The sequence below is a fragment of the Mercenaria mercenaria genome, chromosome 1 (genome assembly GCF_021730395.1).
Source record: "Mercenaria mercenaria strain notata chromosome 1, MADL_Memer_1, whole genome shotgun sequence".
Classification (NCBI taxonomy): domain Eukaryota; kingdom Metazoa; phylum Mollusca; class Bivalvia; order Venerida; family Veneridae; genus Mercenaria; species Mercenaria mercenaria.
Window position 1 is genome coordinate 40,446,379 of NC_069361.1, and position 18,471 is coordinate 40,464,849.

Sequence of the window (18,471 nt, forward strand, 5' to 3'; positions counted from 1 at the left end):
AAGAAATTAATATTGGAAGGTTCTTGAGCAGCAAGTTCAAAAAGGTTATATGAATTATAATCAGAGTCCATAAAAATTTTGCCATTCGTGAATTGGTTCTGGAATTATATTAAAATTAGGATTATATTCTTTAATAATATCTAAAAACGTACTTTTTCCTAATGCAATATTACCTTCAACTGATATATTTTTCTCATTTATATAAAATACTTATAGAAAAAATCTTTAATTAAAGTTAATACAGCTCTTCTTCTTTTTTACTTTTATATCCGTTAAGTTTAAATTCCTTCATGTGCATTTCAAGAGGTGTTGAATAATTTTTTTCTTTCTGCATTTCTAATAGTATTGTTAAAATATCCTGAATAACTTTATTTGGGTCTTCTTTATTTACTTTTCCAATCCGTGCTTTGTTATAAGTTGTTTTATTTTGTGATGATGTGTTTTTAAAATAAATTTCTTGTCGTCAAGTTTTAGTCTGTTAGTAAATACGGTAATTACTGATGGAACAGCACCAGCAACTGCTACAAATACAAGAATAGCTGGAACAAGTGCTAATGCAGCTGAGCAAACCAAAATACCTGCTGTAATATATAATCCAGTACTTACTCTTCGCAAAACTTATAACTTTTTCTGTAAGCAGCAGCTAGTTTAGTTAAGTGAATAATTAATTGATCTATTGTTTCTATTCCATTATTAGAAATTAGATTTTTATTGCTCATTTATATAATTAAACTTTTTTATTTTCTAAATTAAATTTGTTCAAGATCGCTAAACGGAACCCAACTATTAAATTTTTCATTGTAACCTTTCCATTTTACTAAAGCTTGTTTTTTCTTATAGTCTCGTCTAATAACTTTTTCTATTCTAAAAAGTTCTTGTTCATAAAATGAACCTTGAATTATTTCATCATTTAAATCTTTAATAGTGTATGTTCTGGGATTTGTATTATTAATTTTATAAATTATAAATATTTCCTCTGTCCAATTTGGTGTATATCCTTTTTCAAAATGTCTTTTAAGTTTGCTTAAGCGAACTCGATCACCAATTTTAAATTTTGTTTTACTCTTTGGTATCTTTAAATCACCATATAAATTAAAGTAAACAGTACCTTTATTTAAGTTTTTACTAGCTTCGGTTGGTGTCATTTTTATACTAGAATGTTTTGTTTTGTTATATTTATCAACCATATCCTGCAAATTATCTAAATAAGTATAAGTATTATTTGCTGTAAAATATTTCCACATTATTCTTTTTAAACTTCTATTAAATCTTTCTATTACTACAGCCTTTCCTTCATTAAATGTATGATACATATTAATCTTATTTTTATTCAAAAATGATTCCGGGGGTATACTCTATCCCCTTTTCCCGTTTTTTGACTTTTGTTTTTGTTCGAGACCAAGTGTGTATTTCGTTTGGATGGCTGGTTTTACAACTAAATGTTTTGCAATCTTTTCTCCAAATGTTTTTGATTTAGTTTTATTTAAATTGGAAAGCATTTGCTTATCACATGTACCCTTTTTTACACCACTGTCATAGCAAAAATCATGGTCCATACATACTGCATCCAGTTCATTGACAGGGGGTCCATTATCTAGGGGATTTCCTGGCCCACAATAATTATATCCTGGAAGTGTTAAACCTTTCTTAGGTAATAAAGGTAACATTGCTTTGTGAATATCTAAATTACCCCCTGTACTTTTAACAAACTTTGATTTTATTTTTCCACAAGATGAACAAGTAGCCCTTATCATTTTTCTCCCGTTTTTTGTTGTAACATAATGAGGATTTATATTATCAGTAAATCTTCTTTCTTTCAAACAATATATTTTATTCTGTAAACTCATCTATATCATATGTATTTAAAACTTTTAATTGGGTTTAAAACCTGTGGATTTTAAATTGTCCGGTATTGGTCAGTCCGGACCAAAGATTAAATCTTTTTTTTTGGTTAAACCAAAGGTTTTCATTCGGTTTAACTAAAGATTTAAAAGATTTTTAGGGTATTAAGTAGTATTTTAAGTTTAGGGCAAGGTTAAAGTGCACTTATAGAATAGGGACAAGGGGTCAGGGGGGGGGGGGGGGTTAAACTGTTTTGGAATCGGTAGTTCTACTACTACTAATATGCATAGAGTGAAATCTGATATTTCCATTCCAGCGTTACTTTCCATACAGACCATTCATTTCTTTTGCACAACGGTTCATTTCCAGTTTTAGCAGACTTAGTAGAGAAACAATTTGTCCTTGACACCTGCGTCAAGTTGATCGAAACTTAATACGGCTAAACTAACAGTTGGTTAAAGTTTGATTCAAAGTACTAGTCTTGATCATGAACACTTGTATCATGTTTTGATTTAACTGTAAAGACATTTAAGTATTTGTAATCATTTACTGGCAGATTTGTTTTACTAAATCTTCTATAATGTCAAAGTATTTCCCTTTTAACAACTAAAAGCTGGTGACCTTACTGATGATATCAGTCTTAATTTACTTCGCATTCCGTGGCTGTTTCTATGGTATTAAGTACCTGATGTAATATTACAAAACGTGCTCTATAAATTAAATGTAGTTTGCGCCAGCTTGCGTGCAATCGGTGAAAAAGCATCATAAGCATTTACAATATTATACTATTAGTTAAATGGTCGATTTGATGTTATTTCAGATGATGGTAAATAATATTCCAGGATTTAATCACATGTTTCATCGCTATTTTATTTATTGCATTGTCATTTTCATAACACGCAATGTACTTAAGTTATTGCTATTCCTGCAACGCCTATAAAGAAAGACAAGCATAATTAACAATATGATGAATGTATAGAGTTGCAGCTAACATTGCATGCTTCCTCACCATAAAGTGTTTACTTCAGCAGCATAAGGCGTGTCATATTTGGTTATTTGCTGCTAACTATAGAGATCAAATAGTGTCAATATTTAACAGAAGAACTTTTGTTAATTTGTATTGTTGAGGTATATAGAGAGTATATATTAGATGTTTTATCACTGATAAGTGAAAAGAAAACAAAATTTAACAACTCAATAAGCGCCTTTTGTAATACCTATGGACGTTACTCATGAGGTATAAACACACTAAATAAACGCATAAAGTGTAATGATATGAAATCCGCCCTGCTGAAAACGTATGAAACACAATTTCAAAAACATTGAAGATGACACATTGTAAAATTTATGATTGACAATACAACTTAGGGTTTTGATTTTTGAATAGTGTAGACATTATGATAGAATAGAGACATAAATCTTTTGTTTCATATGTTTATAAACTGGCTCATCCTAAGATCTGAGGAAGCTGACAAATTGTAAAGTAATTAAATAGTTTTACCGTAATGGTTTCTTTTCACGCTGTCATTCCTTTAGCGTCGCTCACAACATGCAATATGACACACTTGTATGTTAAGAATATGTTCAGTATGTTTAAAGACAATCATTCCAGAATGCAAAACTAAAAACCCAAAGAAATGTAAGTGTCGCCCTTGATTTGTATTGGACAGTGATGTATGATCTAAGTTATCATGATGAATTCTGAAATGCGATTGTTTTTAAATGAAATGTTTCGATCTAACAAACAAAGATAATACAAGCCATTGGCAACAGGCAACAGGCAACACGGTTGATACAAATATTGAGATATGCACGCCCACTCTCGCATAGTCCCACCCCCACAAAAAGAAAAAGAAAGAAAGAAAAAAGAGAAAAGGAAATTTAATTGCTTTTGAGTTAGAGAATAGAATATGACATCGAAATTCAAGAACATCACAATTCTCCCTTTGCATACTAGTGGTTTATCAAATATTCTTGAATATAATTGGTTTTATGGTGAAACTGTGTTGACCGAATATCTCACTAAGATGTATGTTTTCAATATAAATTCCACGAAAACCCGCAAGGTTGATTATATACACTTGACTGTATGTCTGCATCATACATACTACCACTGAGACCCTTCGTCATTGGACCTAGAATTAAGACGTCGTGTTACTTAAATCGTGCTTTTACTGTAGTAACGTAATTGCATATAAAAGATGTTATGTGGCATTGCTTCCGTCAAGCAAATGTTGAATTGTATTATTCGTTTCTTTTGTGCTGTATCTTCGGAGCCTTTTCCTATTTATCATTCCATAAAAGTACATAGTATAATATTCTATGCGAAAGTGTTATAGTATTGCCAAAATATTCAGGTGATTTTATTCGCTTTTCTCAGTTATTTATCCATTTATGGCTTCCTGTAATCTTTGAACTACATGTGAATTATCGCAGACTTTATGTAGGCAATTCGATTATTAGTTTGCTTTTCCTCTTAAACCATCTCAAAGATGTTATAAAACCTTCCAAAACATATACATTTATTGGGTTTTTATACTAAGACAAGCTGTGTCCGAAATAAGGGCGAAATTCAGCGTAACTGAGATAACTCGTTGATGATGGACAATCGGCATAATAAAACATGGCGGCTGATAACTACAAAACTTATGCTTGTTTAAAAGGGCAAGCTATTTGCAGTGTTAAATAATGTCATATATTTGTGTAACTCGTATTGGATGTAAGTGGTGAGTCACCTTTGATCCGTACAAGAAAAATACATTCATCTTGCAGACATTTTTCAAGGGATTTTACATATATCCAATTGTCAAGTCCCTATATCAAAATGTCATTTTCATTTTACCAGTTTATAAATCATACTTAAGTTTTTTTTATTTCGTTTGTGAAATTATTGTTGATTTGTTTTCTTTTCTTTGAAAGGCACACTTGCATATTTTGACCAGCGCTTCCGTATAGAAGCTCTGGCCTCGATTAGATATACCTGTCGAATTTTGTTGAGTGAGAATATACAGAAATCTCATTTTATAATAAAACTGCAATCGAATTTACAAACATTTTGCTACCAACACAACTCATTGACATCGACTATCTTAACACATGAGATAAAGTAATGTTTTTAAAATTATTTACCAGACCATTAGATAAATTAGGTATAAAATACTGTCATTTGAAACATTGAACATTAATTTGGTTGCCACAATACCGTGTCCTTGAAGTGCTATTACGCTACCTTATTTCATATGATCGTAAACACAATTTATTTGAAGTACAAAAATAGATGCAATTGAGATGAGTATCAAGTCATTTATATTATTATATTATGAATAAATTATGTGAGAAGGGACCTATGGACTATAATAATTTTATAGCAGTAAATATTCATTTAAATGAGTACACTTCTCATGACTTTATTTACGTACAAAATGTATAAAAATAAAAAGTGCAATGAGTGATAATTTTATTTAACGTTTAGACATGTTCCTCTATTATGGTTGTATGTATTAGTTCATAGAACTACATAGCGTGAGTATAATTTGTGCATACTAAAACTCTTCAAATGTAAAGCACAGTTTGAGTTAAGTATTCATTCACAATCGCCGTTTCTGTCTTAACAATTAGACATTTGCAGTCTGCGTTCTTGCTTTTTCAGAAGACTTTGATTTAGATATAGCATAACTTGTTATAGATTTGCCACAAAACTATTGCAAAATAAAGATACAAACATATATTAATCTTGCAATTCGGGAATACGCTTATTTAGCTATAGGATATGGCTCATTTTTATTCAGCTACATGTAATCTGAGTGGACGATTTGCATTTTAATATGATATGCTAAATAACACTAAATTGTACCGAATCCATACTAACAGGAATTGTATGCAGCACTGAAAACCCACATAAATTAAGAATATCATCCTCTCCTCACTGTCTTTATACAATAGGAATATTCTAAATGTACATTGACCTGCAAGGTTATGGATTTTGCCAGGCCTGGATCCCACGAAGTGCTAGCGCTGAGTGTATTCGGCCCTAGTAAAATCCACGACAGCCGAATGTCTCATTGCATATCAAACAGCTACTTTTTTCTAGTGTTACTAGTACATCAGCCACAATCGACTATAAAATCGGAAATAAAATGATGTGAATCAGGTATGATATAAATATTCGTTCTTTTAACTTAACTGAAAATGGTTTACTATTATTGCAAGAAAATTCGGCTGTCAGTGCAAACTGATCTTTAATCAATTACACATGTTGAATATGAGTTTTGAGGAAAATGACATGTAAAATGCATAGAATAAAAATTCTCTGCTGAGCTCAGCAGTTTGATCTTGATAGGTTTGTCTGCAGCAACATTCATCGGCCGATTGCCTCCCATAGGAGTTACGAACAATTTCAACATTGCCGAAAGGTATCATTTATATCTGTACACCAATCATCAGCAATGCACACAAATGAAATACAATCCCTAATGATGACTTTATCAGGTATTGATATCCGACTATAAGGCAGACAATTCATTACATTAACTTATTATCTGAACTCGTCCAATTTTCCAATGATATTTGTCAGGTTAAAAAACATATCATCAAATATTTGTGTTCTTAGAATACAAAAACAAACTTACACATATGTGGGTGAAAATGAAACTGCACTAGTTATAATATTCATATCATTAGTACATAATAAAATTATTCATTTATAAAGAACTACATGTATATAAGAACTACATATTTCTAAAAAAAAATATAAAATTGTTTAACAGTCCGAACACAGAAAACACTATTTCAATTATTCGCAGATGATATCCCTTTTATTATTCGCATCATAATTCTATTAAGGCTACCATCTACGGAACACGTACCACAGCTGTTGTGTGTGTCAAGCAAAATTGTTAGAAGCAAACACAATGCCTCTAACATAGCACTATTCGACCTAAATACTACGTCATGATCGGAGTCGAGAAAGTGAATAGATGATTTAATTTTGTTTTCAAATTAAACAGTTTGAGTAAAATTCCTGGAAGAATGGAACCTGGCAAACACAACCAGATCCGTTCCCCGCTAAACAAACATCCGCAAAAAGACGCTAAATCGACAGAAATAGCAGACGATAGGGCATAAATACGAACAGAAATATAATAAATCATGAAGTTGTGATAGTGTTAAATTGGGATGGGAGTGATAAAGTGGTGTGTTTGTTATAGGTGGGGAGATACAACTTAAAATATATAAAACAGAAGGAGTTGAAAATGGGGGCACCGCCTTTAAACAGTCAGTGACGTTTGTAAAATGCGCCTGGGTTGTTGAAATGTACTTGAGAATGGACAACTGAAGCTACCCGTCGGCTTTTTCCTTCCATGAAAGTTTGCTTTTGTGGATGACCTTTTTGAAATGTGAAGCTCTGGCCCTGTTTGTTGTGCTCAATGTTTCCATGAATATATTCTGGAAAAGGTTTAAAAATGTCTGTGCTTGGTTGTAAAAAGTAGAATAAAACCTAAAGGGAATTGATCTATTTGACAAAATCTCAGAAAGAAATTCCAATAAAACTTGATTGAATGTCTTGTTTTAATTAACTATAAACAACTAAACCACCTTCTATATCTTTGACCTACTTCAACTGCTTCTTTGGAGTTTCTCAAATGAAATGAACCCAAACACACAGTCGTCGATATTATTGATTTAGTGGTAGTCTTGTGTTCCAAGATTGAACTTCAAACGACTGAACTACGTACGAGGGGTGTTCCAAAAATAATGTAATTTGTGTTTTATTTCGGGGAAATCGTGTCATGTGTACACAAAACCACCTCGTGTCGATAGAACGATCACTGAATCGTAACATAGGTAAATATCGCGCTCACACGTTCACTGACTTTGGTACAGTGTACATTGCTTTATAGCGTATTCATTACACTTTACACAAAACGACTGGGAAAAGAGCTGAAAATGTGCTTGAAATTGGGGCCTACATAAAAGGTAGGTCGCTACTCGGCATGAAGCTTGTAGATATTCACCGTGAGGTGTGCGACATTTATGGGGAAGGTCAAATGTCTCATAGGACTATTTGTAGGTGGGTAGCTAAATTTAGGACCGGACAGCAGCAACTGAAAGATGCTGCTCGCACAGATCGTCCTGCAACAACTACGTCGAAAGGTAACATCGAAAAAATCCTCAGTTTGCAAAAAAAATGATGTCCGATTCACCGTAAGGCAATTGGCCCGACTGACAAAAAGAGTTCATGGAATTTTGAAGATATACCTAAAACTTAGAAAAATAAATGCAAGATGGATACCCAATTTGTTAACAGATGAACAAAAGAGGACCCGTGTAACAATGTCAAAAAAACTTCTGAACATGTACCTAAAATACAGCAAAAAGGTTTTTGATAATATAGTTACTGGTAATGGAACCTGGGTTTATTATTTTAACCAGAGCGGAAGTATTCCAACCGAATTTGGGTCAAAAATGCGAGACGCCCAAGTATTGCCAGACGAATACGAACGGTGAAGAAGGTTTTGTATGTATTTTTTTCACTCATAAGGGTCCAATCATTCAAATTACGGTACCAAAAGGCAGTACGGTCATAGGAAAATTTTATATAAAATGTTGTTCTGAGAAAATTGAAGAACTTCTACAAAAGTCGCCGCCCGAAAACAGGACTTAAGTACCTCCGACTTTTGCATGATAATGCACCCGCTCACAAGGCACGCATTGTGACCGAGTTTTTGGAGTCAGAGGTTACCGTCCTTCCACACCCTCCGTTTTCGCCAGACCTGGCCCCCCTGCGACTATTTTCTGTTTCCCAAACTTAAATATCATCTGTCTGGAAAGAGATACAAATCGAGAAATGCCCTTGGATCTGCAGTTTATCAGTATCTGATGGGTGTTCCCATAGAAGAGTATGAACAATGCTTCCAAAAGAGGATTGACCGGCTCAAATGGTGTATTCAGGCTGACGGAGAGTATTTTGAAGGGCAGAGCAAGTTAAAATGATCAGAACATTTGCAGTATAGGAGAACCGATGCAAGTGACATTACTTTTGGAACACCCCTCGTATGATTATAACAATCTTACTCTTATGGATCACTAGAAGTATCCTGTAGACAAATAAAGAAAAGCCTTCTAGGTGGTTCGGGTTTATACAAAAGTCTTTTGTAATATTCGGGTATAGAACATAACTCGGGACCAAGTTTTCCAGTTGCACATTTTTAATACATCAAAGATTATATAAGAAGTTTTATGGATGCAAAAGAACACACACTACAACAATTTATGTTTCTTCAGTAATTGAGTTGTTTATGTCGGAGTTTTTTTTGCATTATTTAATATTTGATTAAATTTCTTGGGATTATTTTTTAAATTCAGAGCACATATGACTACTACAATAAGAGATAACGTTGCTTATTCCAGGTAAATGAGGTCAGCTACCTGAAACATTGTTACATGTAGATATATTGTGTTTTTTTTCTATACTGCGTAGATCTATAACTAAAAGAAGTTTGCAGAACAAGCCTATGTATTTTAATACCTCGCGCACAACTTTTTAAATATCGACTTGGACCTTATTCGGAAAACATTTCTGGGCTAGACTTTTATGTTTATATTCTCCCCCTAATATACTGGATTTACATTAATATAGAATGTTGTGAATATTCAATACCTCCATAACTGTAAGGATATACAAGATCTCCCCAATACAAATATTTAACATATTTTTATTCTATAAGTAACATAACCCGATTCATTTTCATATGAAACAAATAAGTCTGAAACTGTGTATCACTATGCAACACATTCACTGCATGTACGTTGCAAACACATGTATTATGTCATATGGTTATTCGTGAAAGCGGCGCACAAAAAAGTAAACTACACGAAACCGGCAAATGTTCGATGGATATCTTCAAAATGTGTGTGTGTGTAAGTGTGTGTGTGTGTGTGTGTGTGTTCGGGTTTAACGTCTTTTTCAACAATTTTTCAGTCATATAAACGACGGTGTCTACTTGTAGCAGTGAGCACAATGCCCAATTTATAGTGCTGCCTCACAGGAATATCACGCCGTAGACACGTGGCATGATACCCCATCCAGTCACATTATACTGACACCGGGCTGACCAGTCCTAGCGCTATCCTCATAATGCTGAGTGCCAAGCGAGGAAGCTACTAGTACCATTTTTTACGTCTTTGGTATGACACGACCGGGGACCGAACCCCCGCTCTACCACTAGGCTACCGAGGCGGTCTTCAAAATGTAGACACAGAGTAAGTGTCGAAAAAATATATCTCAAACAGGATTTTACGATTGAATATTCAACCATATACATATAAAGAAAAATTTAAAAAGAGCCATATCTAAGTGAAAAATCATCTAAATGGTACCCGCTTCTGATATGTACAATAAGGCTTGGTACTGATAATAATTACAAGGTTTGGTGGAAATCCGGTGAATAATTGCTGAGAAATAGTGAGATAATGTGATAATTTAATTGTTTCTCGTAACTCGACATAACTATACGATGCTATACGACTACCGGAAACAATAATGACTGTATACTTACCAGATGTTTTGAAATAAACTATACTGAACAGCATGACTATCCAGATGTATAACTGGGGTGTCTTTCAATAAAAAACTTAAATTTATAAATTGACTTGTTTAATTCATACCACGTTACACTTAAAGAACTTCACGTGTCAAATTCAAAAAATCGACCAACCGTGAAGTCAGTAGTCCCATAATAGCCGTTTTGCCGAACTTCACGTGCGCGTGTAATAACGATTTTCTTTGTAAAATTTTATTATCATTGGAAACATTGATAATTGACTCACACGAAAAACAGCATAAAGTTAAAAAATATTGTTGGTTGCATGGCACGACTGAATCAAATTCAGCGCGCGAGCGCAATTGGGTTGTTACAAGACAACTGACGCAAAGAAGATATAGCCAGAATTTCGTGCAAAACGCCTATTGTGGGACTACTAACTTCATGGTTGATCAACTTTTTAAATTTAACACGTGAAGTTCTTCAAGTGTATTGTGGTATGAAGTAAACAAGTCGAATTTATAAATTTACGATATTTTTAAACAATACCCCAGTTATACATGGATAGTTTCTTTTGAAGTTCAGTATATTCATCGGACGTGCGATGCTTACATAATCAGTATTATTCAGTTTTTGACTTGTGTCTGGTTTTGAATTATTATCTACAAAGAAAAATACGCAGCCGCAGGAGTCTCGTAAACACATAGAACGGATTCTAAACACTCACTATACATCGCTATGGCGACAATATCAGAAAAATGAATGGATAATTAAGAGAGAGAGAGTGGCTCTGTGGTGCAAATGTCGACTTTAACGTCTCGCCAGACTGTACGTTTTCTTATAAATGTTGCGAAATTTCATTAGGCTGACAAGAAACATTTCCGATCTGTGTCGTCTTTCCACAGGAACTATTATTTATGGAATCCTATAGCAGACTGTCAAGAATTAAGCAGTTGGGTCAGTTTCTCAAGATGAAAATGCGTAACAGTTATGATCTATCACAATAACCACATGAATTCTAACAGATTTGTCCACGCTATGTTAATAATAAGTACTCTGATTGGAAAACTAATTCATATAAATTGAAAGCCATGTTCACCTCTTGTAATTACTGTTTTAGTAGACTGAATGTGAGTCATACAGTACATTATTAGAAATTATAATTATATTATAATTAAGATAGCATTTTTAAGCCAGTGCTTTAGCGACAGGCTTCAGCTCTAACTCAACTACCAAGTTTAAACTTCGTGTCGTTTGAGTTTTCCTTCTATTTCTTTCTGACCACATCACACAAATTTTCTGTACGTGTAAAAAATAGTCCCATATTAATTTGTTATAATCTTGATATTGTGTGAGTTTGTGAGCAACTGAGGACTACTGTTTTCAACAATTAAAACAAGCAGCAACGGATTCTAGAATAATTATTAACTTGATCTTCACATTCGAAATATTCGGAATCACTCATCTCTAGGGTTAGGGTTTAGGATTATGTGTTGAAATTTTACTCTTTATTTCGAATTTTCGGACACTTGTCCTTTTTCAAGAATATGGAAATATTTTTCTGACTAAGTAATATCCATGTAACATTTATATCACAGGAAATGAATAATGTTGACGTCCTGTCACTAAGACAACGTCACGTCATATCCTGTGTAAGACGTGACGTCGTTTCCCGCAAAAAGGGCAAGGTGTCAACATCATACATAACCAGAGAGCAAAACACAATACTAAGTGCAGCAAGATATACAAAATAATAATAATAATAAATAAATAAACAATAATAATAATAAAAATATATATATATTTTAACTTTTAGGGGTTTAAAATGAATTGGACAGTTATCTTGCTGTTTTTATTTATTATATATATATATATATATATATTTATTATTATTATTATTTATTTATTCATTATTATTATTATTTTGTATATCTTGCTGCACTTAGTATTGTGTTTTGCTCTCTGGTTATGTATGATGTTGACACCTTGCCCTTTTTGCGGGAAACTGACGTGACGTTGTCTTAGTGACAGGACGTCAACATTATTCATTTCCTGTGATATAAATGTTACATGGATATTACTTAGTCAGAAAAATATTTCCATATTCTTGAAAAAGGACAAGTGTCCGAAAATTCGAAATAAAGAGTAAAATTTCAACACAGATTTGTACTATACTTCCCTTCGGAAGATTTACAGACGTATTTAGGATTATGTTTCGGGTTGAAACTGGGCCTATCCTTAGGCAAAAACCTTTAAAGATCTTCTTGTATTGAACCACAATGCACATAGCTTAGATATTTGGCATGTAGCATTGTCTATTGAACTTCTACCAACATTGTTCAAATCATGTTCGGTCTATGCACCATGAAATGTTGATTCTTCAGGTGAATCGGTTGAAATATCGCTGCATAAACACTGGCAGTTAGTCCTTTCAGGGCTTTGATTAATACATGTACCTGTAAAATGGCAGAACAGTTTGTAGCAATAAACTGTAAAATGCGTCATACATATTTCCGTGCAATAAATATCAAACTATACCTTTTACACACCGCTCCTACAGCTACCATATGGGTGAGCAATAGCAGCCTTTTTACATTTATAAAATACGACAATAATGTTTGATACTTGTTTTACCAATCTGACTAAAGTACTTGATCTTCTAAACGAAGATCTGAGAACGACCCATTCACCTTCGTCTTCTGTATATTTGGATTTCCAATATTGCTATTTTTATTTTCGCAAATCTATTTTTGTTTGAACCAATCAAACAACTTGTTCGAATGTCAAAGAGTAATAATAATTTGCAGTCAATCCAGGGCTCGAACCCGGGACCTCTCGCTTACAGAGCAAGTGCCCTACCGACTGTTGACATAAAAATTGTAGATATCAAAAACCAAGGCTTTTTAAAGCTTGCAGAATGTTGTAAGTTAGCTTTTGATTGGCTAGCGGAAGGGTCGTCAGAACGAGGCTATCAATAGCTCGTTGTCAGATCCTAAGCGTAGAGTAATAGGAGATGTACTTTAGTCAGATTGTTGTTTTACAATACACATAGTCTTTAGTGTACACTGATTGAGGTTTAAGATAAAGATTTTTTTAAATAATTTGAAATGGTTACTATTAGTTTTATATCACTGTTGCATTGTTGACAAATGCCTCTGCTGAGTTAAGGAATTTGTTTATTTGGCAACAGATACATGATACGTGGAACTGTTGCATTGTTGACAAATGCCTCTGCTGAGTTAAGGAATTTGTTTATTTGGCAACAGATACATGATACGTGGAACTGTTGCATTTTTGCACAAAGAATTGCATTTAATTTTGACATTGCCTTAATAGATAAATAATAAATAAATTTATATCGTTCTGATCATCGGTCTGCATAACTGTAGTATTTTCTTCCTTGACGATTGTACCAGACAGCGCTACTGGAGTATTCTGGAAGACAAAAATTCTCATCTTAATTATTTTGCCACCTTTGGAAACTACATATTACAAAGCATATTTTTAGAAACGTTTTAACGTTTTATTACAAATATCAGTGAATTGTATGCAACTACATGTATATTATTTTCTATCTACGTTTTCATCTATATTGACATTTAAGGTGCTACCGTTTTTATAACTACTGTGTAAACATATCATAAAACAATGCTTTGAATTAACAAGTTGCCTCATCGCCGATTGAAAGGTTTTGCTTGGGCCAACGCTCTAACTTTTCAAGGTTTCCTTTTTGCGCATGTACCAACGAGCCAGCACGAAATCATTGTTAATGACTGGCGAGCCAACGCGGAGCAATGAAACATTTTTGTGTCATCCGGACATGCGCACCAACGCTACAACATGAACTCGTTTTGGTACATTGATTTTATATTGTCATGCTGGCACGCACATCATATTTTAGAGACTTACCCTTATCCTGTCCATGTTATACCAGTGCAATAGGAAAGTAAGCTATCTATGTATAACACAGTCATGCATCTTTCAGTCCTTAATTGTTTTCTTTGATTTTCTCATATTTTTAGATATTTTTCCCATACTTTGACGCATATATATATATATATATATATATATATATATATATATATATAAAATATAAAAAAGAAAAACATACAATGGGTTTCCTCTATCTGTATTTCTGTCCACCTACCGGTTTCATATCATAATCATCAGGGCAGACATATAAATTTTTTTATATGTCTGCCCTGATGATTATGATATGAAACCGGTAGGTGGACAGAAATACAGATAGAGGAAACCCATTGGATGTTTTTCTTTTTTATTTATTATATACTTGTCCAGGAGTAACTTTTAATATTTTCTATTATATATATATATATATATATATATTTTATATATATATAGGTAGCAGTAGCAGAGATCATTCTCTTTCAAGCAATAGCTTTCTCAACAAGTTTTACCTTGTGAAATTCTGTGGGTTTTAACATTTTGAAAAATATCGTCTGTTTGTGGACAATTTTCACCATAAAAATGTCACACATTCCCCTAGGGCAGAAAATGATTTAATCTTTACATATTTTTTCTTTTCAACGTGCTGATCTTTACAGTAATTGCTATTAATTATGCAGTTAGCTACATATTATCTAAAACAATAGTGCCTACTTGAAGTTTGTATTTTTAGTTACAATGCCTACATATCTGCAGAAGGAAACTTTCAAACTTTGCGCGCCAGGTGTACACAAAAAATTGTTTTACAAATTTTAAAAGCCGCACGCATGCCAACGCAACATATCGAAATGCCCTACATAATTCAAACTATGCTATTGAACAGTTTGATATTTATACTATTTATCTGGCACTGCAGACAACTTCAAAATATGTATATGACTTTTTTGTTTGTTTTCTTCCTTTGTACATGGACAAATCTTTAGAAAAATGTGTCGTCTATCACGCTACATAAATATTTAAATATGGCTCCTTCAGCAATACACTGGTAACTCATAACGTGTTGAATTTAGTTGTAAATTGAATCATTACATGAATGTTGCTTAGCACCGCAATAGCGAACGTGTTTAAAAAATATTACTATTTATGTTATTTCCGAGATGAAAATAAAATTAGCACATGGGTTAATAGCATTTCAGCTTTAAGAATATTAAAATTACTGATAATGATCACGAGTTGTACCGGTCTAGCCGTCTTAGCTTTACAATAGAAGTACAGTAGCAACACTTTTTTCTTTTCATGTACTGTGTGTGTCTGTGTGTGTTCGGGTTTAACGTCTTTTTCAACAATTTTTCGGTCATATAAACGACGGTGTCTACTTGTAGCAGTGAGCACAATGCCCAACTTTATAGTGCTGCCACACTGGAATATCACGCCGTAGACACGTGACATGATACCCCACCCAGTCACATTATACTGACACCGGGCTGACCAGTCCTAGCACTACCCTCTTAATGCTGAGCGCCAAGCGAGGAAGCTACTAGTACCATTTTTGGTATGACGCGGCCGGGGATCGAACCCACGACCTCCCGCACTCGAAGCGGACGCTCTACCACTAGGCTACCGAGGCGGTCTTTTCATGTACTACACGAAGTTTGTTAACAAGAGGAACTTGTTAACCCCCTGTTTTTAAATAAATAAAGTAATGCATTTTTTTTCTAGAACTGGTGCCAAAATATTCTTTTTCCGATTTCCGCTTGGATGGCGGAATAATTTGAGAACATAATTACAACGGTCGATACATTCACGTTGAAATGTGAATATCTTGTTTCATTACATTCAGATTTGTCAAGATTTCAAGAATATAAAGCATCGAAGTAACACAACAAATGTTGTTTCATCAACATAATTATGTCTAAGACTTGCGATCTAAATGTAATTATTTTGAAATATTGCTAAGAGAATGAATGAGAATTAAGTAAATCAATATTCATTTGAAGTACACTATTACGGAAAATGAAATATTTCTTGCCTGCATAACAGATGTTTTAATAACTCAAAGCATTCAGAAAACTGATGGGACAGAGAAATTGATTTTGTTATGGTCATGCGGGTGTAAAGGGTACATTTAATTAAACAAGGAAACGTATTGTCGTCAGTTATTTGTGCTAAAGATAACTATCAACACTCATAAAAAAACATGTATTGGTTTGATATATTTCTTCTTATGGAATCACATGTATGAAGACATTTTCTTTTTTCATTTATAATAATGATCATATACTTCATTACCTTTTCATTTCGGTTCACCCTGTTCTGTCCTAAGCTAAGTTTCTATTCTTTCGGGTCATATGTAACAATATTTGATTTTGAAAATGTATTCTTTTCTTTTCTACTTACAGTACTGGTATGGTACCAGGCGCCTTGTGCATTTTCCAAATCCGATTAAAATACAAATTATGTCGTCGACTAAATTGAAGACAATTCAATTAAATTATAGACTTAAAAAATAACTGAGAAGCTGGGAAGAATTCATCAGCAGCGGGATAATCATTGATACTATGTGTTTTTGGAGTGCTTAATTTTAAATTCGACAGTCTAGTCTTTAGGGCTTTGTTATGAAAAGATGTATCTCTGTAATTAACAGCATTAGTGACAGTGCTTTGAAGGGAAAACTGCAGGAGATGACTTTAACAGTAACTGAATATGAAAGTAAAGGAATAGCAAGGACATTTGTTACAACTTTGCTGGAAAGAGCTACAACGAAACAAAGTCTTCACATTCAACCACTTGAAAATTGAAACTTAAAGACTGAAAACGTATGTCTGAGTCCTTAAATTAAAAGGTTAAAGTAGATTTCCTGAAGCCACAAAGCACAGCAAACACGACCAGAACCATGCGTCCTAAACAAATAGAAACTGTTTACTGTAGTGGAAAGATACAGCAGACGGGTTGCTTTTAAAATCAAACAACAGGAGCAATTTAATCGTATTCAAGATGCAAAAAAGGATATGAAGTAGACAAATGGGCGGGGATGGGGTGTTTGGGTAAGTGGATAAAAGCAAGAATGAATATTCAAAATGAACAAACATTACATAGAAATGTGAACATGCTGAGTTTGCATTTTATTACTGTTCAAAGTAATAGGTATTCAATAAAGATCCTTTGGAAGCATAGAATGCAACAAAGCAATATTATAACAAACTCTATTTATGAGATATTCTGATTTGATATAGTTGTTTATATACTGATCGAACTGGATATCTAACGTTATATTTTCTATATTTTGTAGGTTCATGAACGTTAAAGGAAGATATTATAGTTTCTGCCCTGTCAGTGTTCTTTTATGTATCGTTAAGTCGTGTTGAATATTCATTTTTGGTTTTTCCCGCTTGCCGGAACACCCATTTGCCTACCCCAATCCCATTTTTGCATCTTGAATATAATTAAAATGTACTTGTTGTGTTTGAAGAAACACGTCTTGTCAGGCCTACTTTTACGGCGCATGGCTCTAGCCATGTGCTCCATGCTTCCTTACCTTTGGATTAAAAAAAACAGACATGTATCAAACAGGGAATGTCACGCACCAAAAATGCAGCCTCCCCAAAACGAAATCCACAGCACGCAAACGTGCACACCACAAACACGCACGCACGCACGCACGCACACACACACAACCGCGCGCGCGCACACACACAAAGCCAACACATGAGGACAAAACGAACAAACAAAGGAACACAGTGGGGCACCGCCTTGGAACGGTCAGTGGCATAAACACCACTAGGGAGCTTAAACCGGTTTATGATGCGCACCCTCACTCTTACCCCCACCATGTTCCAAAGACACGGGACAGGGTAAATAAAAGTAATCTCCTCCAGATGAATCTCTAACACACGTAATGGAAATAAAAAGGCATGACATGTAAAACACAAAAATGTTCGTGTATAAATATATATAAAGCAAACCTTAAGAACAAAAAACGTATGTACTCAATGCCTTTTCAGAAGACAGAGCAACAAGAGAAACACCCTTAAGGGCCCGACGAAACAGGCCAGAAGACAGATATCAAAACAGTTCAGTCCTGGTAGGATTTAAAAACTGCTTATCATAGAGTCCTCCCCCTCTTCCGTCAGACACAATCAAAGAGGGAAGCGTCCAACTGTAAACGGGTTGAACACTAAAC